An 11,460-nucleotide genomic window follows, 5' to 3' on the forward strand; every position below is an offset into this window, starting at 1 on the left:
TCAGAGTAATCAAACGAGCAAAAGGACAATAAAGGAATAAGGTCGAATCCTACTATATAGGCTCCGACGCCCTCCGCATGTGGCAGGGGCTACAGTCCATTACAGATTACAAAGGACGATCCAACTGTGATCTGCCCAATGATTCCTCTGGACCGGACAAACTCAATGAATTATACATTTTATGCAAGCTTTGATAACAACAACATCGTGCCAGGTGTGAGGGCCGTCACCGACCCAGAGGATTGGGTGATCTTGCTCTCTGACGTGAAAAAGATCTTTAATCAGGTCAACACCCACAAGGCTGCGGGGCCCGACAGTACTGCATGGCACGTTCTCAGAGCATATTCACAGTCATTTTCAAACGGTCCTTGTCCCAGTCTGTTATCCTCACATGTTTTAAGATGAACACCATCATTCCTGTCCCCAAGAACTCTTAGGCTTAATGACACAATGACTACCCACGACTCCAACACCATCATCAACACCATGCAAAAATCCATAGACAAACATTGGCAGTAGAATGGCCCGTACTGAAGAGCTCTGGGACTTTCAACGTGGCACTGTCAAATTTCTGTCCTACTAGAGCTGCCCCGGTCAACTGTAAGTGCTGTTATTGTGAAGTGGAAACGTCTATGAGCAACAACGACTCAGCTGCGAAGTGGTAGGCCACACATGCACACAGAAGGGGACCGCCGAGTGTTGAAGCGCGTAGCATGTAAAAATCATCTGTCCTCTGTTGCAACACTCACTATCGAGTTACAAACTGCCTCTTGAAGCAACATCAGCACAAGATCTGTTAGTTGGGAGCTTCATGAAATGGGTAACCTAACGAAATGCATACTGCCAACTGTAGAGTTTGGTGGAGGGCTAGGCCCCTTAGTTCCAGTGGAGGGAAATCTTAACGCTACAGCATACAATGACATTCTAGACAATTCTTCCAACTTTGTGGCAACAGTTTGGGGAAGGCCCTTTCCTGTTTCAGCATGACATTGCCCCCGTGCACAAAACAAGGTCCATACAGAAATGGTTTGTCGAGATCGGTGTGGAAGAACTTGACTGGCCTGCACAGAGCCCTGACCTCAACCCCATCAAACTCCTTTGGGATGAATTGGAAATGCCGACTGCAAGCCAGGCCTAGTTGCCCATAAATCAGTGCCTGACATCTTGTGGCTGAATGGAAGCAAGTCCCCACCTCAATGTTCCAACATCTAGTGGAAAGCCTTCCCAGAAGAGTGGAGCCTGTTATAATGCAGCAAAGGGGGGACCAACTCCCTATTAATACCCATGATTTTGGAATGATATGTTCAACGAGTAGGTGTCCACATACTTTTGATCATGTGGTGTATCTACCTCCATACCTCCAGTATCCCTACTCATTGTAAATATCGTATTGGATCTGACCCTGTAAATAGTATGCTTTCTTACTTATTGTGTTCTTTATATTTATTATTATTTTAATATTTTCTTGTAATACATTGTTATTGATTATTGCATTGTTTGGTTTTGAGTTTGCAAGAAATGAATTTCACTGTACTTGTGCATGTGACATTAAAACTTGAAACCAACACGGTTCCTGCCATTCACCCATAAACCTGTTCTATGTCTGGTCCTGACAGGAATGACAAGAATTTAAATACACTTTCATCAAGGCCTCACTTTGTATTTTACAACCATCAAATATCAATGTCATGAAATAAAGGCATGAAATGCACATAAACACAATCAGGTAATACAAACATATAATTACCATCAATACACAATTCAATAATAAGTGCAGACCCATGCCTAAAGCAATAAAATAGCCTCCTTGGGAATTGGCAACATTGCATTACCCAAAACCACAGGATGTTTGGCGCTCCTGAATGCACCTCTGTTTAACGGCTCGATTGACGACAGTGGAAGATGGAGGCAAACGGAAGTTTAGTAGGCTATGAAGGTGAAGGTGTGTCAAATGAAGTTGTAGAGAATGCAGTCCAAACAATTATACAAAAATGTCTAACATTTTAGTGAAAGACAAGTCTAGGTCTGTTAATGCCTTGTTTCGGGTTGGAATGTGTTTTTTAGATGAAAATATGTTCTTGAGAGATCTGTTTGTCATCTCAAGGAAGGTGAAGAAAGCTTGCCAATAAACCCCAATGAAGAAGAGCTCTGTTTGACAGCAACAACAACAAAAATAACAATTCACCTCTTCAATTAGCAGGAATAACAGCTAATACAAACTCTTTATAACATCTATGAAATAAAAATATTATGGGGAGCTTTTTGACCAGACCACTAGGCCTCCTGTCTGCTTGATAATGAGACACAGAGCTTTAGATGGCAAATTGGCTTGCATATAAAAGCCAGAGTAGGCCTAGCCTGAACCTGAATCCTGCATAGAAAACAGCTCTCTTGTCATTGTGGCACCGTGTTAACAAGAGGCATTGTTAGTTCACAACAGGAGGGTGTGAGTGACAGTGAATCAAACAGAATAATTGCTGATGTGTCACCTGCTGACATGCATAAACAGACAATGTTATATGACTAAAATTCATTCTGAACTTTTATTTTATCATGACACAAGTAAAACATGTAAACAAAATTCCAACCTAACTTTCTGCTATTCACAATTTCAAGGTGATTGATGTTTTCATAACAGTGGATATTGAAAATACCAGATGCAATCTAATAGCAACCAGCATACTCATTTCTAAAGATGAATCTACAACATTGTGCAAAGAACATTTTAAACAAATTCCATTCATATTTATGGGAAGTGTTGTACTGTCATAACATTTTTATTCTGTGTTCAAACCTCATTAATAATGAGAGAGATGTCTACACTAAGTTGTCGGAAAGAAGAGATTGGGCATTTTTGATTCCATTAAACCAAAGCAATCTTAGCGATTCATCATTGTTGCAGAGGAAATGTGCTTCATAGTTACAATAAAAGACCGCAATTTCAGAAACTACTAACTGCAAATGTTACATCTCTATTTCAAAAAGCAAACACAACTGGCACTGTTATCATGGAGAAATATTCCACTCATCTCCTCTCTGCCAGCATCCTTTTATCACTTCATAACTCTAACGAGACAGCTTTAGAGAGCCATAAAGAGTAAATATTCCTCATCCTCCCCAGTCATGACTCCTATACAGTATGTAGGAGAGGTAGAGCCCACTCAAAAGACAATACATTCATCAATGTGGCACATGGATAATCTTTCAGTAACTGTCCCCCACAATGAAATCGAGGGGGGGACTATGGATCTGTCTCCATACATTCGTACGTGCACACGTTAGTTAGTCACAGGCAACATCTCAAGCACCAACTGGCCCGATTTTCACGAAACTTGGTTGAATGATGCATCTTGCCATAGTGATCCAGCATTTACAAAATTACACTGATTGGCCCAGGGCGGGAGCTGTAGTAATCAACTGAAATTCCAGACATTGAACAAACATATCTCCTGTCCCATTTTAACTACAGTCATGACATGTCGTACATATATGTATCTCCTCATGAGCAACAAGTTTTTACCACAAGGACCTATAAGCCTGACCCATTATATTTTCCATGTTTTTTCTCTCTCTCTCTCTCTCTCTCTCTCTCTCTCTCTCTCTCTTTCTCTCTCTCTCATACACTCTCTCTCTCATTCTCATTCTCGCTCTCCTTCTCTTTCATTAATCGACGCAACATAAGTTTGGGCGCTGCATCATTCGTGGGGGATGACATGTTTACTGTTGCCTTGTTAATTTATGTTGCACCATGTAGACAAGCGGCGGTGTAAAAATGCCCCACTGATGTGACTGTGTGAGAATAGTAATGTTGTATGTGTGTGCACTGTAGGTGTGGGTGTGTGTCACTGATACTGCCCAGGTAATGTAATTAAATTGGGTGGTCCTCCATCATCCATGGTGTAAAGTTTCCTCTGCATGCCCTCATGGCCTTATCTTCTTGTACTGTATCAACCCTGGTGTGTTCCAATTTTAGCTTGCGACACTCACGGCAGCATTGAACAAGCTGCCGCCATTCATAGTTCATACATGTACTATTAAGACATTTTGCTATATGACAATAAAACAATAGGAAGCTGAATATCAGCAGTATCCATTTACCTAACTTACAAAACTCTAGCTCCTGAGAGAGAAGAGAGATCATACTGAGAGAGAGTAAAATAGAAAAAATGGGGAAAAAAGAATGTTCAACTTCTGAACCATACTGCCACGTTGTACAGACACCACCACATTCAACCTCAGGGTAACCCCTCTTGAGCCTGGCCTCAGATCACCTCTAACGCTTCACCTCCTAGTGCCCTGGGCCCAGCCTGCCATGCCTTTACAGGGTGTAATCACACACAGCATGTGTGAAAAGAGGAGCCAGTGATGGAACCCAGAACCCTGTCATGTCAAAATGGCAGCCTGGGAGGATTTACAGAGCACTGTTACAGCCGAGGCCCAGGAGCCTCATAAACTCCCTATCATTTGGCAGCATCTGAGTCCTTCGCTCAGGAAATGACACCCTTTCTCTCTCTCTCTCGGTGAGGACAGAACACAGTTTGTCTTCCGTCTGTCCTCACTCCTCAACACTGGGTAGCCATTCCCATAGTTGTTCCCAGCCTACGTTGAGTCTGTTTATGCAGTCTGTGCATTACTGTATAATGTGAGAGCAGCAGGTGCGGCCGCAGCGAGGCGTCAGGATTGATTCGTTCCAGGGAGAGAGACAAATGTGGAGGATCCAGCAGCGTATATCAAAACAAGGCACTTCTCCAGATTCCTAGACAGCTGGAGTTCCATTCAAGATCAGGGAAGATGGACCAGAGAATATGGGAGGGGGGAGCTATCCGAGGGACAGCACTTGTTATTGCCCAACAGGAGACATACGCTCCACATACAATAATAGTGGGCTATTAAGCATCTGGGCTGCATCTGGGCAGGTTTCCCACTTGTCTGTCCTTCTCTCAGGGGTGACTGTGGTCATTGGGATTGGAGTGGACTTCTATCCACTCCTACTCAGGTGGATTAGAGAAGAACATCAGTGGCTATGGAGCATGTCTGTGATGACAGAAATAGAGCATGAACACGACATATTCAACCTTTATTTTGACAGGGAAGTCATACTGAGACTAGGGTCTCTTTTACAGATGAGCCCTGCATAAATATATCAAAAATATACAAAATGATCAAATGTTGTATATTATGGAGAGCTGTATTACAGAAAAGGTATTGCAAGCTATCTGTTGTCTTTCCGGTAACCAGATTGATAATGTTACTTTGCACAGTTGCATGACTGCCAAAAATAAAACACTTGACTACCCATCACAGATAGCAACTAGCCTAAACTGAATGAAAAAAAAGTGCAAAGAGAATGATAATTATACCCGATGCAAAGTTTAAATAGAGAATAATTACTGTTTATGTGATGTAATTGCACAGTGTTAAGTGCCTCCTGGTTGCTCATCTGACATCCTAAATACAGCTTGAGTGTGACACAGCACATCAGATTCACAAAGCACCACAAAACAACTCAAAGCACTGTTATTCACAGCACCACTTTCGTTGGGAAACTCAAGAGGCCCTTTCTTTACCTCAAGATTATTCAGAGAGAAACCAAACTCTGTTCAGGATAGAGCTACAGTTTCACATTCCAATGGAACCCCGGATATTGCCTGACAACTCTTCGTTTTTTAGACCTTGATCCCAGCTTCAACTTCAGAACAAGAAAGCAGCTTGCCTACAACAGAACACCTCTCAGGGAATTATACTGTGCCTACTGTATTAATTAGTCATTTGATTGGATTAAGCCAATGAACCTGTTTAATTCAAAATATTTTTACATTTTCATTCTGTTTCCTTTCTGCATGTTTACTTAGTGGAATTGTAGGACACATTACTGCAATCTATACTAAATACAATGTTATTGGTCACATACATATGATAATCAGATGTTGCTGCGAGAGTAGCGAAATGCTTATGCTTCTAGATCCGACATTGCAGCAGTATCTAACAGGTAATATCTAACAATTCCACAACAAAACCTAATCTAGTAAAGGAATGGGATAAGAATATATACATATAAAATATATGGATGAGCAGTGACAGAGCGACTGAGATGCAATAGATAGTGAAAGATACAGTATTCAGTATATACATATGAGATGAATAATGTGAGATGTGTAAACATTCTTAAAGTGGCATTATTAAGTGACTAGTGTTCCATTTATTAAAGTGGCCAATGATATCAAGTCTGTAGGTAGGCAGCCACCTCTCTGTGCTTGTGGTGGCTGTTTAACAATCTGATGGCCTTGAGATAGAAGCTGTTCTTCAATCGCTCTGTCCCAGCTTTGATGCACCTGTACCGACCTCCTCTTCTGGATGGAAGCAGGGTGAACAGGCAGTGGCTCGGGTGGTTATTGCCCTTGATGATATTTTTTGCCTTCCTGTGACATTGGGTGTTGTAGGTGTCCTGGAGGGCAGGTAGTTTGCCCCAGGTGATGTGTTGTGCAGACCGCACCACCCTCTGGAGAGTCCTGCGGTTTTGGGCGGTGCAGTTGCCGTACCAGGCAGTGATGCAGCCCGACAGGATGCTCTCAATTGTACAGCTGTAAAAGTTAGTTAGAGTTTTCGATGACAAGCCACATTTTTGCGTGAGAGGTTATTTTCCTGACACCGCACTCCGAGGGCCCTCACCTCCTCCCTGTAGGCTTTCTCGTCGTTGTTGGTGATCAAGCCTACCACTGTAGTGTCGTCCGCAAACTTGATGATTGAGTTGGAGGCGTGCATGACCACACAGTCGTGGGTGAACAGAGAGAACGCACCCTTGTGGGGCCTCAGTGTTGTGGATCAGCAGAGTGGAGATGTTGTTTGCTACCTTCACCACATGGGGACGTACCGTCAGGAAGTCCAGGACCCAGTAGCACAGGGCGGGGTCGAGACCCAGGGTCTCAAGCTTAATGATGAGTTTGGAGAGTACTAGGGTGTTGAATGCTGAGCTGTAGTCAATGAACAGCATTCTTACATAGGTATTCCTCTTGTCCAGATGGGATAGGGCAGTGTGCAGTGTGATGATCATTGCATCGTCTGTGGACCCATTGGGGCGGTAAACAAATTGCAGTGGGTCTAGGGTGACAGGTAGTGTGGAGGTGATATGATCCTAGACTAGTCTCTCAAAGCACTTCATGATGACAGAAGTGAGTGCTACAGGGCGATAGTCATTAGGTTCAATTACCTTAGCTTTCTTGGGAACAGGAACAATGGTGGCCATCTTGAAGCATTTGGGGACAGCAGCCTTGCGAGGGTTAACATGTTTAAATGTTTTACTCACGTCTGCCATTGAGAAGGAGAGCCCACAGTCTTTGGTAGCGGGCCGCGTCGGTGGCACTGTATTGTCCTCAAAGCGTGCAAAGAAGTTGTTTAATTTATCTGGAAGCAAGACGTTGATGTCCGCGACGGGGCTGGTTTTCTTTTTGTAATCCGAGATGGTCTGTAGACCCTGCCACATACGTCTCATGTTTGAGCTTTGCTTGTTTGATTGCCTTATGGAGGGAATAACTACGCTGTTTGTATTCGGCCATGTTTCTAGTCGCCATGCCATGATTAAATGCAGTGGTACGTGCTTTCAGTTTTGCCCGAATGCTACCATCAATCCACTGTTTCTGATTAGGGAAGGTTTTAATAGTCACAGTAGGTACAATATCTCCTATACACTTCCTTATAAACTCACTCACCAAGTCAGCGTATAAGTCAATGTTATTGTCTGAGGCTACCCAGAACATATCCCAGTCCACATGTTCGAAGCAACTTTGAAGCGTGTAATCCGATTGGTCAGACCAGCGTTGGTTAGACTTAAGCATGGGCGCTTCCTGTTTTAGTTTCTGCCTATAGGACCAACCAGATGGAGTCAAGGTCGGATTTGCCAAAAGGAGGGTGGGGGAGGGCCTTGCATGCATCGCAGAAGTTAAAGTTGCAATGGTCGAGTGTGTTATTACACGGCTGTGACGATAACCGAGGAGAATTCTCTTGCGAGATAATACGCCCAAGTGATTGGCAAATGTACTGCAAATTAAGAAATCATGTGACTAAACTAAATCAAAATACAAAGAAACTACACTATGAAACGAAGATAAATTATATAAAGAATGATAGTAAAAAAGCTTTGGGCACCATAAATGACATTTTCGGGAAAAAAGCAAACTCAGCTCCTTCATTTATTGAATCAGATGGCTCATTCATCACAAAGCCCACTGATATTGCAAACTATTTTAATTACTTTTTCATTGACAAGATAAGCAAACTTAGGGATGACATGCCAGCAACAAATGCTGACACTACACATCCAAGTATATCGGACCAAATTATGAAAGACAAAGATTGTACTTTTGAATTCCATGAAGTCAGCGTGGAAGAGGTGAAAAAGTATTGTTGTCTATCAACAATGACAAGCCACCAGGGTCTGACAATCTAGATGGAAAATTACTGAGGATAATAGCATAAGATATTGCCACTCCTATTTGCCACATCTTCAATTTAAGCCTACTAGATAGGCCTGGAGGGAAGCTAAAGTCATTCCGCTACCCAAGAATAGTAAAGCCCCCTATACTGGCTCAAATAGCCGACCAATCAGCCTACTACCAACCCATAGTAAACTTCTGGAAAAAATGTGTTTCAACAGATACAATGCTATTTTACAGTAAACAAATTGACAACAGAATTTCAGAATGCTTATAGGGAAGGACACTCAACAAGCACAGCACTTACACAAATGACTGATGATTGGCTGAGACAAATTTATGATTAAATGATTGTTAGACTTCAGTGCAGCTTTTGACATTATTGATCATAGTCTGCTGCTGGAAAAACATATGTTGTATGATGGCTTTACACCCCCTGCTATAATTTATGAGAGGTATTTATGAGAGGTGTTGAATGCACCAAGCTGTTGGTTTTTTCCGTGCTCTTTTGCACACCAGTATTTCTACTTGCATATCCTCATCTGCACACATATCACTCCAGTGTGAATTGCTAAATTGTAATTACTCACCATTATTGGCCTATTTATTGCCTTACCTGCTCACTTCATTTGCACACACTGTACACAGATATTTCTATTGCGTTATTGACTGTACAAGTGTTTATCCTGTGTGTAACTCTGTTGTTTTTGTCACACTGCTTTGCTTTCTTTTGGCCAGGTCGCAGTTGTAAATGAGAACTTGTTCTCAACTGGCCTACCTGGTTAAATAAAGGTGAAATAAAAAAAAATAAGAAAATGTGGATAACGAGTTACTTGTCTAACAGAACACAGAGGGTGTTCTTTAATGGAAGCCTATCAAATATAATCCAGTTAGAATCAGGAATTCCCCAGGGTAGCTGTTCAGGCCCCTTGTTTTTTCAATTTTTACTAAAGACATGCCTCTGACTTTGAGTAAAGCCAGAGTTTTCTTTTCATAGCCGATCATTCAGAGTTAGAGATAGCAGGTGCGGTAGAGAGAGAGAGAGTCCAAAACAGCAGGCCTGGGACAAGGTAGCACATCCAATGAACAGGTCAGGGTTCCATAGCTGCAGACAGAACAGTTGAAACTGGAGCAGCAGCATGACCAGGTGGACTGGGGACAGCAAAGGGTCATCAGAGAGAGAGAGAAGGAGAAAGAGAACGAGAGCTAAAGAGAGAGAGAAAATGAGTGGGAACATACTTAAATTCACACAGGACACCGAATATGTCACGTTCTGACCTTTATTTCCTTTGTTTTGTATTTATTTAGTATGGTCAGGGCGTGAGTTGGGTGGGCAGTCTATGTTTGTTTTTCTATGTTTTGGGGTATTTCTATGTTTCGGCCTAGTATGGTTCTCAATCAGAGGCAGGTGTCATTAGTTGTCTCTGATTGAGAATCATACTTAGGTAGCCTGGGTTTCACTGTGTGTTTGTGGGTGATTGTTCCTGTCTCTGTGTTTGCACCAGATAGGACTGTTTTTGGTTTTCCACGTTTGTTGTTTTGTAGTGTTCGTGTTTATCGTTTTTAATTAAACATGAATCAATATAACCACGCTGCATTTTGGTCCGACTCTCCTTCACCGAAGGAAAACCCTTACAGGATAAGACAGGAGAAATACTCCAGATATAACAGACTAACCCTAGACCGTCGACACAAACTATTGCAGCATAAATACTGGAGGCTGAGACGAGGGGTCAGAGAGACACTGTGGCCCTGTCCGACGATATCCCCGGACAGGGCCAAACAGGCAGTATATAACCCCACCCACTTTGCCAAAGCACAGCCCCCACACCACTAGAGCAAGCAATCTTCAACCACCAACCTACTACCCTGAGACAAGGCTGAGTATAGCCCACAAAGATCTCCCCCACGGCACAAACCCGAGGGGGGCGCCAACCCGGACAGGAAGATCATGTCAGTGACTCAACCCACTCAAGTGATGCACCCCTCCTTGGGACAGCATGGAAGAGCACCAGTAAGCCAGTGACTCAGCCCCAGTAATAGGGCCTTTCCGTTCACCTTCACACGCCTGGGCCAGACTACACTCAATCATTGGACCTATTGAAGAGATGAGTCTTCAATAAAGACTTAAAGGTCGAGACAGAGTCTGCATCTCTCACATGGATAGGCAGACCATTCCATAAAAATGGAGCTCTATAGGAGAAAGCCTCCAGCTGTTTGCTTAGAAATTCTAGGGACACTAAGGAGGTCTGCGTCTTGTGACCGTAGCGTACGTGTAGGTATGTACGGCAGGACCAAATCAGAAAGATAGGTAGGAGCAAGCCCATGTAATGCTTTGTAGGTTCGCAGTAAAACCTTGAAATCAGCCCTTACCTTAACAGGAAGCCAGTGTAGAGAGGCTAGCACTGGAGTAATGTGATCACATTTTGGGGTTCTAGTCAAGATTGTAGCAGCCGTGTTTAGCACTAACTGAAGTTTATTTAGTGCTTTATCCGGGTAGCCGGAAAGTAGAGCATTGCAGTCGTCTAATCTAGAAGTGACAAAAGCATGGATACATTTTTCTGCATCATTTTTGGACAGAAAGTTTCTGATTTCTGCAATGTTACAAAGATGGTAAAAAGCTGTCCTTGAAATATTATTGATATGTTCGTCAAAAGAGAGATCGGGGTCCAGAGTAAAGCCGAGGTCCTTCATAGTTTTATTTGAGATGACTGTACAACCATCAAGATGAATTGTCAGATCCAACAGAAGATATCTTTGTTTCTTGGGACCTAGAACTAGCACCTCTGTTTTGTCCGAGTTTAAAAGTAAAACATTTGCCACCATCCACTTACTTATGTCTGAAACACAGGCTTCCAGGGAGGGCAATTTTGGACTTCACCATGTTTCATTGAAATGTACAGCTGTATATCAAATGACATCACCAAGAGGTAAAATATATAGTGAAAACAATATGGTCCTAAAACGGAACCATCCACAGATACAAACTGATATCTTTCCGCCAGATAAGATCTAAACCAGGCCAGAACTT

The sequence above is a fragment of the Oncorhynchus mykiss genome, chromosome 1, assembly GCF_013265735.2.
Source record: "Oncorhynchus mykiss isolate Arlee chromosome 1, USDA_OmykA_1.1, whole genome shotgun sequence".
NCBI classification, from domain to species: domain Eukaryota; kingdom Metazoa; phylum Chordata; class Actinopteri; order Salmoniformes; family Salmonidae; genus Oncorhynchus; species Oncorhynchus mykiss.